This window comes from Choloepus didactylus, chromosome 14 (assembly GCF_015220235.1).
Source record: "Choloepus didactylus isolate mChoDid1 chromosome 14, mChoDid1.pri, whole genome shotgun sequence".
Classification (NCBI taxonomy): Eukaryota; Metazoa; Chordata; class Mammalia; order Pilosa; family Megalonychidae; genus Choloepus; species Choloepus didactylus.
Window position 1 is genome coordinate 4,287,303 of NC_051320.1, and position 15,009 is coordinate 4,302,311.

The following is a 15,009-nucleotide window of genomic DNA, read 5'->3' on the forward strand; positions in this document are numbered from 1 at the left end:
GAGGTGAAAAGGCAGTGGTGTGATATATTTAAGGCACTGAAAGAGAAAATCTGCCAGCCCAAAGTTCTTTATCCAGCAAAGCTGTTCTTCAAAAATGAGGGAGAATTTACAGAAACAGAAACTGAGATATTTCAACTAACATCTGCTCTACAAGAATCACTATTGGGAGTTCTGCAGGTTGAAAGGAAAGGCAGAAGAGAGTGGCTTGGAGTAGTGTAAGGAAATGAAGATACTCAGTAAGGGTAACTAAAAGGGCAAATGCAAAACCTAATATTACTGTATTTCCAATATACAACTCTATTCTTTAATTCCTGTATGTGTCAGAATACAATTGAACAAGGAAAAGGCATATTTCCTGATAATAGTTGTGGAAACTATAGGAGTAAATTTGGAAAAAAACACCATAAAGGGGACATAGAGGTATATGGGAGCAGAGAACATGTATGCTAATTGAAGCTAAGTTGCTATCTTGTAAAATTAGTAGGTTATAGATGTAGGTTGTGTAAAACAAAACCCATGGTAACCACAAAGAAATATTTAAAAATACATACAGAAACAATAATGAGAAAGGGGTCAGTCAGATACATCATAAAAGACCAACTACTCAGAAAAAGAGATTTCAATAAAGGAAAAGAGAGGTCTAAAAAGATATGACATACAAAAACCAAAGAACAACATGGGCAAAGTATTGCCTTTACAGTAATAACACTGAATGTTAATGGATTAACTCACCAAGACACAGACTGGCATAATGGATAAAAAAGCATGATCCAAATACATGTTACTTACAAGCAACTCACCTAAGATCCAAAGACATAAATAAGTTGAAAGTGAAAGGATGAATAAAGGTATGCCATGCAAAAAGTGATGAAGAAAGAGCTGGTGCAGTTATACTAATATCAGATGAAATGCAGTTTAAGTCTAAAGCCATTACAAGAGACAAAGAAGGGCACTATATATTAATAAAAGAGGCAATCCACCAAGAAGAACTAATAGTTAAAAATATTTATACACCTAGTCATGCTGATCCAAAATACATTGGCAAAACTGGAAAAATGGAAGGGAGAAATAGACACCTCTACAATCATAGTTAGGGATTCAACGCACCACTTTCATCAATACATAGAACAGCAAGGTGGAAGATCAGTAAGGAAACAGAGAACTTTATCATGATAAATGAACTAAACCTAACAGAAATATACAGAGCATTGCATCCCAAAACAGCAGTATATACATTCTTTTCAAATGCATATGGATTGCTTTCCTGGATAGACCACATGTTAGGTGACAAAAAAAAGTCACAATTTTTAAAGATTGAAATTATACAAGGCATCTTCATTGAATATAATGGAATGAAGCTAGAAATCAATATCAAACATAGAACTGGAAAAGCCACAAATATATTGAAGTTAAAAAACACACCCTTAAGCAATCAGTGGCCAAAGAAGAAATTGCAAGGGTAATCAGTAAATACCTTGGGACAACTGAAAAAAGAATGCAACATAGCAAAAGTTCTATGCTACAAAGGCATTACTGAGAGGGAAATTTATAGCCCTAAGTGCTTACGTTAAGAAAGAAAAAAGAACTAAAATCAAAGACCTACTGCACACCTGGAGGAATTAGAAGATGAACAGCAAAATAAATCTCAAAATATGCAGAAGAAAAGAAATAACAAAGACTCAAGCAGAAACAAGTGAAATTGAGAATAAAAAGCCAATAGAGAGCTCTAACAAAACCATGGGTTGGTTCCTTGAAAAGATCAATAAAATTGATCAACCTTTGGCTAGACTGACAAAGAAAAAAGAGAGATGATGCAAATAAATACAATCAGACATGAGAAGGGGAACATTACTAATGATGAACATGTCTCTCCTGGAAACAGAAATAGAAAGGATCATAAGCAGATACTATGAACAACTGTATGCCAACAAATTAGACAACCTAGATGAAATGAAAAAATTTCTAGAAACAACCCAACAACCTAAACTGACTAGAAAAAGAAAGAAGATCTCAACAGAACAATTACAAGTAAAGGGACTGAATCATTCATCAAAAACCTCCCAACAAAGAAAAGCCTATGACTGGATGGCTTCACAGGTGAATTCTACCTATCATTCCAAGAAGAATTATTACCAATCCTGCTCAAATTATTCCAAAAAATTGGAAAGGGGAGAACACCACCCAAGTCACTGCATGAGGCTAACATCATCCTTATACCAAAGCCAGATAAAGATACTACAAGAAAAGAAAATTACAGTCCAACTTCTCTAATGAATATAGATGTGAAAATCCTCAATAGAATACTTGCAAACTGAATCCAACAGCACATTAAAAGAATTACACACAATGTTGAAGTGGGTTTTATCCCAGGGTGGTTCAACATAAGAAAATCAATTAGTGTAATGCACTACATTAACAAAATGAAGGGGAAAAACACATGATCATCCCAATTGATGCAGAAAAGGCATTTGAAAGTCCAGCATCCTTTCTAGATTAAAACACTCTGAAAAATAGGAATAGAGGGAAACTTCCACAACCTGACAAAAGTCATATACAAAAATCCCACAGCTAAAATCATACTTAATGGCAAAAGACTGAAAGTTTTCTCTTTAAGATATGGAACAAAAACAGGATGCCCACTGTCACCACTATTATTCACTAACATGCTGTAAATTCTAGAGAGAACAGTTAGGAAAGAGAAAGAAGTAAAAGTCATCATTATTTGAAAGGAAGAATTAAAACTTCCCTATTTGCTGATGGCATGATCCTATATATAGAAAGTCCTGAAATATCTACTGCAAAGCTAATAGAGCTAATAAATCAATTCATCAAAGTGGTGGGGTACAAGATCAACATGCAAAAATCAGTGGTGTTTCTATACACCAGCAATGAGCAGCTGAGGAAAATAATCCATTTACAAAAGCAACTAAGAGAATCAAATATATAGGAATAAATTTAACCAAAGGTGTAAAGGACTTATACACATAAAGCTACAAAACTGTCAATTATACCTAAAATGATTTAAAGATTCAATGAAATCCCAGTCAAAAATTCCATCAGCCTACCTTTCAGATGTGGAAAAGCCAATTAACAAATTTATTTGGACCCGAATAGCCAAAACATCTTGTAAAAGAAGAAAGATATTGGTAGACTCACACTTCCTGACTGTAAAGCATATTACAAAGGTACAGAGGTCAAAAGAACATGGTACAAGGATATATGTATATATATATATATATATATATATATATATATATATACACACACACACACACACACACACACCAGTGAACAAGACTTGAGAGTCCACAAATAGACCTCATATCTATAGCCAATTGATTTTTTTATATTCAGTTTCATTGAGATATATTCACATACCATACAAGCATCCAAAGTGTACAGTTGTTCACATTACCATCATTTTTTTTGAACATTTTCCTTGTATCCAAAAAAGTGAAGGTAAGAATAAAAAAATAAGAGCAAAAAAAGAACACCCACATAGTTCCCCCCGCCCTATTTTTCCTTTAGTTTTTGATCCCATTTTTCTACTCAACCATCCATACACTGGATAAAGGGAAGTGTGATCCACAAGGCTTTCCCAATCACATTGTCACCCCTTGTAAGCTACATTGTTATACATACCTTTTCAAGAGTCAAGGCTACTGGGTTGCAGTTTGTTAGTTTCAGATATTTACTTCTAGATATTCCAATACATTAAAACCTAATAAGGGTTATCCATTAGTGCATAAGAGTGCCCACCAGAGTCATCTCTCAACTCCATTTGGAATCGCTCAGCCACTGAAACTTTATTTCATTTCATTTTGCATCCCCCTTTTGGTCAAGATGTTCTCAATACCATGATGTCAGGTCCAGATTTATCCCCAGGAGTCATATCCCATATTGCCAGGGAGATTTACAACCCTGGGCATTAGATCCCATGTAGGGGGGAGGGCAGTGATTTCACCTGCCAAATTGGCTTAGCTAGAGAGAGAGGGCCACATCTGAGCAACAAAGAGGTATTCGGGGGAGACTCTTAGGCACAATTATAATGAGGCTTAGCTTCAACTTTGCAGTAACAAGCTTCATAAGGGCAATTTCTGTGAGAGAGGGCTTGGCTCATGTGCCAGTTTTAATGCATTGTGTCCCCCAAACACCATTATCTTTGATGTAGTCTTGTGGGTCAGACGTTTTGGTGCTGATTAGATTTGCTTGGAATGTGCCCCTCCCAGCTGTGGGTGATGACTCTGATGAGATATTCCCATGGAGGCATGGCCCCACCCATTCAGGGTGGGCCTTGGTCAGTGGAGCCATATAAATGAGCTGACTCAAAGAGAAGGAACTCAGTGCAGCTGTGAGTGATGTTTCAAAGAGGAGCAAGCTTGCTAGAGAGGAACATCCTGGGAGAAAGCCATTTTGAAACCAGACCTTTGGAGCAGATGCCAGCCACGTGACTTCCCAGCTAACAGAGGTTTTCCGGACGCCATTGCTCATCCTCCAGTGAAGGTACCCGATTACTGATGTGTTACCTTGGACACTTTATGGCCTTAAGACTATCTGTGTAGCCAAATAAACCCCCTTTTCATAAAAGCCAATCCATCTCTGGTGTTTTGTATTTTGCAGCATTAGCAAACTAGAACAGATTTTGGTACTGAGAGTGGGGTGCTTTTGCTGCTGAGTTTGCAAATACCAAACATGTTGGAGCGGCTTTTCAAATGGATAAGGGGAAGATTCTGGAAGAATTGTGAGGAGCTTGATAGAAAAGGCCTAAACTGCTTTGAAGAGACTGTTTGTGGAAATATGGACTCTAAAGATACTTCTGATGAGGCCTTGAACAGAAATGATGGACGTGTTGTTGTGAACTGGAAGAAAAGTGACCCTTGTTTTAAAGTGGCTGAGAATTTGGCAAAATTGAGTCCTGGTGTCAGATGGAAGGAAGAATTTGAAAGCGACAACCTGGAAAACTTAGCTGAGGAGATCTCTAGACTATGTGTGGAGGACATACCCTGGCTTCTCCTTGCAGCTTATAGTAAAATGCGAGTGGAGAGAGATAAACTTAGAACTGAACTCTTGGAGTCAAAGAAACAAGAAACTGACGGTTTGGAAAATTCCAGACTTCCAGGGGGTGGATCCCCAGAAGCTACAGCCCAACGTGAGGATGTAACCAAACATGGAACCTAGCCACCATTTCAGTACAAGCCAAGATTGGAGATGGAATTATCCAGAAAGGATTTGTGGAAAGCCCTATTGTCTGATGGCTTTGACCCCTGTGTGCTTCATGCAAAGCCAACAGAATTTTTGGGAGATCTTTACAGACAGAGCCATTGCCAGTCTGTACTGGAGAAGACAGACAAGGAACAAACTGAAGGAAAAATTTCTTCAAAGACAGAGCCATGGAGGTTGAGGTCTGGAGTCAGGAGGTCTTGGGCTGTGAGAGCGGAGCAGCCCACATGCATGGAAAGGGTGAGTTCACCCTGGAGGTTGAGGGTGGGCCTTCCTCCTCAATGCTCAGGAAATGTCTTGCCACCCCAAGCCCCAAAGAGGGTGGAGTGCATTCCCAGGGAATTGGGGGAGAGCCTGGCTGCCACCACACTGTTCTGAACGGGTTGAGCATGTGCCCTGGAGATGGAAGGGAATCTGGGAGCTGCCCCAATGTTTGAGGAGGGTGGGGCCAAGAAGGTGGTCTCCCCAATGTGTGGATATGTTGGAGCACTCACCTAAGCATTTGGAGAGGAAAGGGCTACCACAAAGACCCTTAGGAAGGGTTAGACTCCCACTCTTTCAAGCCCCAAGGATGCAACGTTGTTCTGTAAATGACTCTCAGACTTTGAAATCTAATGGAGTTTGTCCTGTGGGTTCTAGGAACTGTTTTGGTCCTGTTAACCCTGTTTTCTTTTCAGTTTTTCCTTATGGAAATGGAAATATTTATCCTATTACTGTCCCTCCTTTGTATATTGGAAGCACATAACTTGTTCTAAGTTCACAGATCCATAGCTAAAGGAAAATTATGCCTTAGGACTGACCACACCTGTAACTGATTTTGATAGGATCTTGTACTTAACTTTTGTTACTGAAATGATTTAAGTATTTGTGATATTGTGATGGAAGGAATGTATTTTGTATTTGGAAAGATAATGTCATTTTGGGGTCCAGGGGGTGGAATGTGCCAGTTTGAATGTATTGTGTCCCCCAAACACCATTATCTTTGATGTAGTCTTGTGGGGCAGATGTTTTGGTGCTGATTAGATTTGCTTGGAATGTGCCCCTCCCAGCTGTGGGTGATGACTCTGATGAGCTATTCCCATGGAGGCGTGGCCCCAACCATTCAGGTGGGCCTGGATAGTGGAGCCATATAAATGAGCTGACTCAAAGAGAAGGAACTCAATGCAGCTGTGAGTGATGTTTTGAAGAGAAGCAAGCTTGCTAGAGAGGAACATCCTGGGAGAAAGCCATTTTGAAACCAGAACTTTGGAGTAGATGCCAGCCATGTGCCTTCCCAGCTAACAGAGGTTTTCTGGATGCCATTGGCCATCCTCCAGTGAAGGTACCCGATTACTGATGTGTTACCTTGGACACTTTATGGCCTTAAGACTATCTGTGTAGCCAAATAAACCCCCTTTTTATAAAAGCCAGTCCATCTCTGGTGTTTTGCATTCCACAGCATTAGCAAACTAGAACAGCTCACATCCTGCCAGTCTTCAATGGGAGTGAGAACATCAACAGCCATCCAGGTGAGGAAGCCCAACACCTCTGCATTTACCCCCAGCTCCTCAGTGGGGCTCTGCACATATATTTTTTTCATTGTATTTCTTTTTCAATTAACCTTACCAGAAAATTAAAAAAAACGGACAATAAAAAACATTTCAAACAAAAGCAAAATAAAGAAATAAAAAACTAATAACCTATAATAACTACATTCCTTCCAACATGTTCCTACTCTACCCCAAGAGAATATTAAACTATAACCCAGCAAAGGAATGAGAAAAACAGGTAGCCTAAAATAACTACATTTCTGTGAACTTGTTCCTACCATTCCCCCTAGAAATTAACAAACCATAGTCATTCCTGAGCATTCCCAGAACATTAAGCTTACCCATAACTTATCTGTTCTTATTAGATTATCATTCCCTCTTCACTCTTTGCTGTCTATAGCTAGATCACCTATATTCTACATTATAAACTATTTATTTTACATTTCTTAATGTTCACATTAGTGGTAACATACAACATTTCTTTTTGTGCCTGGCTTATTTCGCTCAGCATTATATCTTCAAAGTTCATCCATGTTGTCATATGTTTCAAGACCTCATTCCTTCTTACAGCTGCATAGTATTCCATCATGTGTATATATCACATTTTGTTCATCCATTCCTCTGTTAAAGGACATTTGGGTTGTTTCCATCTCTTGACAATTGTGAATATTGCTGCTATGAACATTGGCATACAGATATCTGTTTGTGTCACTGCTTTCAGATCTTCTGGGTATATACTGAGAAGTGCAATTGCTGGATCGAAGAGTAACTTTATATCTAGTTTTCTAAAGGACTGTCAGACTGTCTTCCAGAGTGGCTGTACCATTATACAGTCCCACCAACAATGAATAAGATTTCCAATTTCTCCACATCATCTCCAGCACTTGTAGTTTCTGTTTGTTTAATGGCAGCCAATCTAATTTGTGTGAGATGATATCTCATTGTGGTCTTAATTTGCATCTCCCTAATAGCTAGTGAAGCTGAGAATTTTTTCATGTGTTTTTTGGCCATTTGTATTTCCTCTTCAGAGAACTGTCTTTTCATATCTTTTGCCCATTTTATAACTGGGCTGTCTGTACTATTGTCATTGAGTTGTAGGATTTCTTTATATATGCAAGATATCAGTCTTTTGTCAGATACATGGTTTCCAAAATTTTTTTCCCATTGAGTTGGCTGCCTCTTCACCTTTTTGACAAATTCCTTTGAGGTACAGAAACTTTTAAGTTTGAGAAGTTGCTATGTATCTGTTTTTTCTTTTGTTGCTTAAGCTTTGGGTGTAAGGTCTAGTAAGTGACCTCCTAATACATCGTCCTGAAGATGTTTCCCTACATTATCTTCTAGTTTTATGACAACATAACTGTCTGTTATGTTGAGGTCTTTAATCCATTTTGAGTTAACTTTTGTGTAGGGTGTGAGGTAGGGGTCCTCTTTCATTCTTTTGGTTATGGATATCCAACTCTCCCAGCCCCATTTGTTGAAAAGACTGTTATGTCCCAGTTTTGTCATTTTAGGGGCCTTATTAAAGATCAGTCAACCATAGATCTGGGGGTTTATTTCTGAATTCTCAATTCTATTTCATTGATCAATATGTCTATCCTTGTGCCAGTACAATGCTGTTTGACTACTGTGGATTTATAATAAGCTTCAAAGTCAGGGAGTGTAAGGCCTCTTGCTTTGTTTTTCTTTTTTAGAATGTTTTTAGAAATTTGAGTCACCTTCCCCTTCCAGATAAATTTGATAAGTTACTTTTCCAAGCCTGCAAAGTAGGTTGTTGGAATTTTGGTAGGGATTGCATTGAATCTGTAGATGAGTTTAGGTAGAACTGACATCTCAATGACATTTAGCCTTCCCATTCATGAACAAGGAATATTTTTCCATCTTTTAAGGTCCCTTTCTTTTTCTTTAGTAAAGTTATGTAGTTTTCTATGTATAGGTCTTTTACATCTTTGGTTAAGTTTATTCCTAGGTACTTGATTTATTTTAGTTGCAATTGAAAATGGTATCTTCTTCTTGAGTGTCTCTTCCAATTGGTCATTTCTAGTGTATGGTAACATTATTGACTTATGTGCATTAATCTTGTATGCTGCTACATTGCTAAATTTGTTTATTAGCTCAAGTAGCTGTGTTATTGATTTCTCAAGGTTTTCCAGATAGAAGATCATATCATCTGCAAATAATGACAGTTTTACTTCCTCCTTTACTATCTGGATACCTTTTATTTCCTTGTCTTGCTGGATTGCTCTGGCTAGAACTTCTAGCATAATGTTGAATAACAATGGTGACAGTGGATATCCTTATCTTGTTCCTGAACGTAGAGGGAAGGCTTTAAGTCTCTCACCATTGAGTACTATGCTGGCTGTGGGTTTTTCATATATACACTTTATCATATTGAGGTAGTTTCCTTCAATCCTACCTTTTGAAGTGTTTTTATCCAAAACAGATGCTGGATTTTGTTGAATGCTTTTTCAGCATCTATTGAGATGATCATTTGATTTTTCCCTTTTTGATTTCTTAATGTGTTGTAATATATTGATTGATTTTCTTATGTTGAACCATCCTTGCATGCCTGGAATGAACCCCATGTGGTCATGGTGTATGATTTTTTTAATGTGTCTTTGGATTCAATTTGCAAGTATTTTGTTGAGAATTTTTGCATCTATATTCATTAAGTAGATTGGACTGTAGTTTTCCATTCTTGTAGCATCTTTACCTGGTTTTGGTATTAGAGTGATGTTAGCATCATAAAATGTGTTAAGTAGTGTTCCATTTTCTTCAGTGTTTGGAAAGAGTTTAAGCAAGATTCATGCCAGTTCTTTTTGGAATGTTTGGTAGAAATCCCCTGTGAAGCCACTTGGCCCTGGACATTTATTTGTGGGAAGCGTTTTGATGGCTGATTGGATTTCTTTGCTTTTGATTGGCTGGTTGAGGTCTTCTATTTCTTCTCTGGCCAGTCTAAGTTGTTCATGTGTTTCCAGGAAATTGTCTATTTCCTCTAAATTATGTAGTTTATTGGCATACAGTTGTTCATAGTGTCCTCTCATAATTTTTAAAATTTCTTCAAGATTTGCAGTAATGTTGCATCTCTCATTCATTATTTTATTTGGATTTTCTCTCTTTTTTATTTTGTCAGTCTAGCTTTTTGATTTGTCAATCTTGTTGCTCTTCTCAAAGAGCCAACTTTTGGTGTTATTTATTCTCTCTATTGTTTTTTTTGTTCTCCATGTCATTTATTTCTGCTTTAATCCTTGTTATTTCTTTTCTTCTACTTGGTTTTGGATTAGTTTACTCTTCAATTTTAGCTTCTTCAGTTACTCCATTAGTTCTTTGATTTTAGCTCTTTCTTCCTTTTTAATGTATGCAAATAGAGCTATAAATTTCCCCCTCAGTACTGATTTTGCTGCATCCCATAAGTTTTGATATGTTGTGTTCTCATTTTCATTCATTTCTATATATTTAGCAATTTCTCTCACTATTTCTTCTTGAATGCAATTATTTCTTAAGGGTGTGTTGTTTAACCTCCAGATATTTGTGAATGTTCTAAATCTCTGATGGTTATTGACTTCCAATTGTATTCCATTGTGATCAGAGAATGTGCTTTGAGTAATTTCATTTTTTAAAAAATTTACTGAGGCTTGTTTTATGGCCTAGCATATGATCTATTCTGGAGAAATTTCCATGAGCACTAGAGAAGAATGTGTATACTGGTGATTTGGGATGTAATGCTCTATATATGTCTTTTAATTCAAATTCATTTATCAGATTGCTTAGGTTTCCAATTTTCTTATTGGTCCTCTTTCTGGTTTATCTATCAATAGGAGTGAGTGATGTATTAAACTTTCCCACAATTAACATGCAAACATCTATTGTTTCCTTTAGTTTTGCCAATGTTTGTCTTATGTATTTTGGGGCACCTTGATTGGGTGCATAAACACTTATGATTGAAATTTTCTTCTTGTTGAGTTGCCCCTGTTATTAGTATGTAGTGACCTACTTTGTCTATCATAACATCATTGCATTTAAAGTCTGTTATCTGAGATTAATGTTGCTATTCCTGCTTTCTTTTGGCTGTAGCTTTCATGAAATATTTTTTTCATCCTTTCACTTTCAATTTCTTTGTGTCCCTATGTTGAAGATGAGTCTCTTGTAAGTAACGTATTGATGGTTCATATTTTTAAATCCATTCTGCCAATCTATATCTTTTAATTGAGAAGTTTAGTCCATTCACATTCTTGAATCAACCATCCTATCCTTTGGTTTATGTTTGTCAGATATATTTTTCCCACTCTCTCTTAATTTCTGTTAACATACCCTTACTAAATCTCTAGTTCTGAACCTTTATGCATTCATCACTTTACTTCCTTTGTTTCTTTGGCAGTAGGGCTACCTTTAGTATCTCAAGTTGGGCAGGTCTCTTGTTAGCAAATTCTCTCAGCATTTGTTTATTTGTGAAAAATTTAAGCTCTCCCTCAAATTTGAAGGAAAAATTTGCTGGATAAAGAACTCTTGGCTGGCAATTTTTCTCTTTCAGAATTTTAAATATGTCATACCATTGCCTTCTTGCCTCCATGGTGGCCACTGAGTAGTCACTGCTTAGTCTTATGCTGTTTCCCTTGTATGTGGTGAATTGCTTCTCTCTTGCTGCTTTCAGAACTTGCTCCTTCTCTTCAGCATTTGACAATCTGATTAGATTAAATCTTGGAGTGGGTTTCTTTGGATTTATTCTGTTTGGAGTTTGTTTTGCATCTATGATTTGTGTATTTATGTTGTTTAGAAGGTATGGGAAGTTTTCCCCTACAATTTCTTTGAATACTGTCCCTAGACCTTTACCTTTCTCTTCCCCTTCTGGAACACCAATGATTCTTATATTTGGGCGCTTTATGTTGACCATCATATTCCTGAGCTCCATTTTTTTTTTTTTTAAATCTTCATTTTATTGAGATATATTCACATACCACGCAGTCATACAAAACAAATCGTACTTTCGATTGTTTACAGTACCATTACATAGTTGTACATTCATCACCTAAATCAATCCCTGACACCTTCATTAGCACACACACAAAAATAACAAGAATAATAATTAGAGTGAAAAAGAGCAATTGAAGTAAAAAAGAACACTGGGAACCTTTGTCTGTTTGTTTCCTTCCCCTATTTTTCTACTCATCCATCCATAAACTAGACAAAGTGGAGTGTGGTCCTTATGGCTTTCCCAATCCCATTGTCACCCCTCATAAGCTACATTTTTATACAACTGTCTTCGAGATTCATGGGTTCTGGGTTGTAGTTTGATAGTTTCAGGTATCCACCACCAGCTACCCCAATTCTTTAGAACCTAAAAAGGGTTGTCTAAAGTGTGCATAAGAGTGCCCACCAGAGTGACCTCTCGGCTCCTTTTGGAATCTCTCTGCCACTGAAGCTTATTTCATTTCCTTTCACATCCCCCTTTTGGTCAAGAAGATGTTCTCCATCCCACGATGCCGGGTCTACATTCCTCCCCGGGAGTCATATTCCACATTTCCAGGGAGATTCACTCCCTTGGGTGTCTGATCCCACGTAGGGGGGAGGCCTGAGCTCCATTTTGATTTTTTTGATTTTTTTCCCCATTCTTTCTTTTGTACTTTCACTGTCCATTCTGGCCTTTTCCAGCTTACTGATTCTCTACTCTGTTTCCTCTAATCTAGTATATTGTGTATCCAGAATTTTTTTAATTTGATCAGCTATTTCTTTTATTTCCATAAGATTTTCTATTTTTTTATTTACTCTTGCAAATTCTTCTTTATGCTCTTCTAGGGTCCTCTTCATATCCTTTATATCCTGTGCCATGATCTTGTTGTTTGTCATTAGTTCTTTGATTAATTGCTCCAAGTACTGTGTCTCCTCTGACCTTTTGATTTGGGTGCTTGGGTTTGGGTTATCCATATCTTCTGGTTTCTTCATGTTCTTTAAAATTTTCTTTTGCTTTGGCTTCTTGGCATTTTCTTATCTTGATAGGGTTCTTTTAGGATATGCAGACTTATTTGAACAATTATCTCTAATTTGTCAGATCTGCAGCTTGGTTTTGTGCACTTTCTCTGAGTTACCAGCAGGTGGTGCCTGTGAGCCCCCATTCCCCTCAAGCCAGTTCTCCCCAACTTTGTCTGTGTGGTGAGTTAGGGTCTGAATTTTGTGTGGGTCCAATCAGTGCATCAAATTTCCATGTGTAATTAGTGCTGCCAGCCCTGAATATGGGGGATGTGAAGCAGTTAGGGAGGTTGGGTGGCTTTAAGAATCAAATCTCGCAGGCATTCCTGGTGACATAAGGCTGTTGCAGAAGTCCAGACCTTTGGTTCAGTCTCCCCACAGTCTGTCTCTGTTGTGGACCCACAAGTCCCTGGTATTGGTGTATGGTCCCTGGGACTTCCGTGCAGGTCCTGCCTCCAAGGGCCTCTGCAGGGGGAAGACAGCACAATATCACAGGTGAGCACAGTCTCCCAGGGAAGCTCTGGGCCACTACACCATGCAGGGGCATTCCCAGCCCGCTGAGAGGTTGGCTGTACAGGGTGTGGTAAATTCCCCCTTCAGTGGACCTCCACCTTCCTAGCTCCAGGACAATTGGCTGTGGGTGTGTGAAAGGCTATTATCCATGCCAGATACTGAGGCTGGTGCCTGGGGTTTGGAAGGCAGTTCCTGCCACACTTGACTGCGCAGCTTAGCTCTGGTATGCAGTGTTACACAGGGGCATTCCCAGCCTGCTGAAAAGATGGCTGTATGGGGCATGGTAATCTCTCCCTTTTCACCAACCTCTGCTTCCTAGCTCTGGGACAATTAGCTGTGGGTGTGCAAACAGCTATCATCCATGCTGGATACTGAGGTGGGTGCCCAGGGTGCAGAATGAATTCCCCCACGCTCGACTGCATGGCTCTCACTGCCAGATCCACAGCTGCTTTTGGGGTTTTTAAGCTAACCCGTCTCCAAATGCCAACCCCCAGTTTCTCCCAACCATGGCATGGCTGCTGGCTCCCTCGCAGCCTCACTCACTCATTTCTGAATGCAGACTCTTGGTTTCACCAGGTGCACAGTCCCTGTGGATTTACCAGATCTTATCCAGTTGGTGCAGTACTGGAATTGGTGTTCTGGAACACTTTTTGCCTTTTATCTAGTGTTTTTCACAGAGACATTTTTGGCCTGACTCTACTAATCCACCATCTTCCCTCCTCCCTGGCAATTGATTTTTGACAAGGCTGCCAAGTCCCCTCAATTGGGAAAGAATATTCTCTTCATAAAATAGTGCTGGAGAATTGGATATCCACATATAAAACAATGAAGGAGGACCTCGATTTCACACCCTTTACAAAATTAACTCTAAATGGATCAGAGAACTAAATATAAGAACAAGGACTACAAAGAAAGTGTAGGGAAGCATTTTCAGGATCTTATGTTAGGCTATTGTTTATTAGACTTTACATCCAAAGCACAAGCAACAAAATAAAAAGTAGAAAATTGAGATTTCCTCAAAATTAAAAACTTCTGTTCATAAAAGGGCTTTATCATGAAAATGAAAAGACAACCTACTCAAATATTTGGAAATCACATAGCCAATAAGGGTTTAACATCCAGAATATATATATTGAGATCCTACAACTCAACAATAAAAAGATAAACAACCCCATCAAAAATTAGGCAAAATCCTTGAGTAGACATTTCTCTGAAGAGGGTGTACAAATGGCTTAAAAACACATGAAAAGGTGCTCAACATTGCTAGCTATTAGGGAAATGCAAATCAAAATCACAATGAGATACCATTTCACACCGATTAAAATGGCTACTATTAAAAACCAGAAAATTACAGATTTTGGAGAGAATTGCAAAAATAGGAACATTCATTCATTGCTGGTGGGATTGTAAAGTGGTGCAGCTGCTGTGGAAGACAGTACGGCAGTTCCTTAGTAAGCTGAGTATGGAATTACCATATGCCCTGGCAATCACTCTATTAGGTATATACCCAAAAGAATTGAACAGATATTGCACAACGATGTTCCTAGCTACATTATTCACAATTGTCAACAGATGGAAGCAACCCAAGTGTTCAACAAATGATGAGTGGATAAACAAAATGTGGCATATACATACAATGAAATATTATTCAGTTATAAAATGGAATAGATACTGATACATGTTACAGCATGGATGAACCTTGACATTATGCTGAGTGAAATAAGCCAGACAGAAAAGGACAAATATTGCATGATCTCACTAATATGAAATAATTGGAATAAGCAAG